Below are 2,871 nucleotides of genomic sequence, written 5' to 3' on the forward strand. Positions count from 1 at the left end.
AATGAATCCCAAATCTGGGACTCTTATAAGGTCCATTAGGTTACAAGCGTCATAAGTTTTTTCTAGGAAGACACAGTTTAAATTGCTCGGGCGATGAGCCAATGTTATAGTTTTCATAAAAAAAGCCAAATTAAAATCTGAAGCTGTTAAGAAAGTTGCGAAGCTAATATTTATTTCAAATGTTTCGGAACTGGTTTGGGCGATGCAAGCAAAGAACAAGATGCTGATATTAGAGGATGACTAAATCTTTTTTTTATGATTATAAGAACCTTTCCCTAATTTATATTTCTATACCAAAACAGAGTCGTACCTGAAAAGTAAATATTGTATTAATGAAAGCTTGCAAATCATATTACTTATGTGCGTTGCTTATAAATAAATTGTATTTAAAGCTTTCACAATCTCTGCAAATAAAAAATCATCATATAAAATCATCAGTTACAGGCTCATCACAGTCAGCAGCAGCAACAGTAGGCAACATTTTTACAAGAGCAAGCTGCGACGAGACAAACTTCCTTTCCTTCTCTATAGCTTCCTATGAACATAGTATGTACATTAGATTTGGGCAAAAATGCATGTGAAAAAGTAAAATCGGAATTTTTATGCATAGTTCTATACCGAGAAAATATACCTCTTTTTTATTTTGAAATCAAAAAATATTTAGAATTTGCTCAAAGCGCTCAAAGTTTTCAATGTATTTTATATGGAAAATAACTAGAAAATGATATAGAATTCTTGAACGTCAATATTTTTCCATGGGAAACTCGGTTTCTCTTCAGGAGATTCCCTATAATAATACTCAATTATTTATTTAACCATCTTTTCATTGTAACTTTCTTTTATAGGTCCGCCAAAACCCCCAGAAAATGCAATTGGGGGATAAATACAAAATCTTTAGAAATAAAAAATGGTTAAAACATATTTGGGTATTGATATTGGAAGTATCCTGAAGAGAACCAGAGTTTTTCAATTGGAAAATATTGACGTTCAAGAGTTCTATACTATTTCAACGAAAAGTTTTTTTTTCATATATTATGTATGGTAAACTTTCAGCGCCTTGAGCGACCTCTACATAATTTTTGATTTCCAAATAAAAACTAGGGGTAGAACAATCCTAGGTGATGAGAGCATTAAGATTCCGATTTTACTTATTTGTGACCATCCTAATGTACATGTATGTATTGTAATTTTTGCTTGTGGAAGAAGGTATATCTTCCGTCATTCTACGTTGCTGCAGAACGCGGAAGGTGAGTGAGACGTCAGTGTACCAAGCGTTTCACGGACGCCGACATTAAGTAGCAGCAGTCTGCCGCGAAATTTGTCTGCCAACATGTCTACTTAGAAGCGTAATAAAAAAGCATAAGAACGGAAAAATCGAATTCCTTTACAAAAATAGAAAGAAAAGAAAATATAAAAAATAAAGCCAAATTCATGTACATACATATATTTGTATGGCCAAGAAACTAAATCTCCAGACACGAACCTTCGTGATTTAAATACCATTTTTGCACACATTTTTGAAGGGTGTTTTATAGACTTATCTGCCTTTGTGTATACTTTGTTAGACATGTCTTTGTTTCTTGTCATCTTTTGCCTGATATCTTGATAAGCTAAAAATATACGCTGCGAGTAACCAAACAAAAGAAATGAAATATCTTAAATGAACTACAAAGCCAAAGATACTCTACAGACAACGAGCCCCCAAATATGCGAACAATCAAAGCAAAGAGAGGCCGACAACCGGCTATCGACCGCCGGTGAAATAAATGACTGGCTGATGACGGTACACGTAGGTTTATAATAACATTGCAACCGAAAGCAGGCAAAATAAAAAATACACCCTGTCGAGAAAATTTGAATTAGTAGGGTAGTATTTACCTATGTGGGACAAATTGGCTTCGCACCACTACGAGAAAAGTTAGATAAAAGATCAAGGTTAAGATTACGATTGAGATTGAGCTTAAGATTAAAATTAAGATTAAGATAACGATTAAAAATCGAATTAAGACTTAGAATAAGTTTAAAGTTCAGATTACGATTCAGAGTGAGAGTAAGATTGAGGTTAAGATTAAGATTATGATTAAGATTAAAATTAAGAAACAGATTAAGGTTACGATTAAGATAAACATTAAGAGTAGGATTAAAATTAACTTTAATATTAAGATTAAGGTTACGATTAAGATTAAGATTAATATTAAGATTGAGCTTAAACTAAGATTGAGATTGGCATTAAAATTAAGACTAAGATTAAAATTGAAATTGAGATTTACATTGAGCTTAATATTAAGATTAAGATTGAGATTTAGATTTATATTGAGCTTGAGATTAAAATTAAGATAGTTGTTCCCTACTATTATGCAGAACAATAGAAATATGATGAGCCATCGAGTAATAGAAATAGTTTTCACTTTAGTCGCGCGTTGGATCCACATTTTATTACTTTTTATTTTACTTTATTTTATTATGTTTTATTTAATTAAATTTATGTATTTTATAAACAAAACAAAAATTATCCTTCGCAGTCGGTAGGATTCGAACCTACGCTCCCAGAGGGAATCTGATTTCTAGTCAGCCGCCTTAACCGCTCGGCCACGACTGCCGTTTGATTGAGAGGATGATTACGCTAATAAAAATTGTACTCTACAATCGATTGACACATGAAGTAATACATAATTTAATTTAGTGTTTTTATATTTTTATCAGCTGAAGCATTTTAAATTTACGTGATTTATAACAGATAAAATTAATACAAATAAGTCATCAACGCAAATATGTACATATGAGCCATTTATTTTGCAAGTGGCATAAGTCTCTTTATTTTTAAATCGATATATGTAAGGGTTTGCGTTTTAGCACGTTTAAAAATATTGA

At 31.7% G+C, this 2,871-nt stretch overlaps 1 non-coding gene across 1 annotated transcript; it reads right to left on the reverse strand.

Annotated features, from left to right (window-relative positions):
* Nucleotides 1-2,517: 2,517 nt before the first annotated feature.
* TRNAS-AGA (transfer RNA serine (anticodon AGA)) lies at nucleotides 2,518-2,599 on the reverse strand. Its single transcript has one exon. It is a non-coding gene; the product is annotated as a tRNA-Ser (tRNA).
* Nucleotides 2,600-2,871: the final 272 nt, after the last annotated feature.

Source organism: Rhagoletis zephyria, unplaced genomic scaffold, assembly GCF_001687245.7.
Source record: "Rhagoletis zephyria isolate East Lansing unplaced genomic scaffold, Rhagoletis_zephyria_1.1 Rzeph_scaffold_36428, whole genome shotgun sequence".
In the NCBI taxonomy this organism is placed as follows: Eukaryota; Metazoa; Arthropoda; class Insecta; order Diptera; family Tephritidae; genus Rhagoletis; species Rhagoletis zephyria.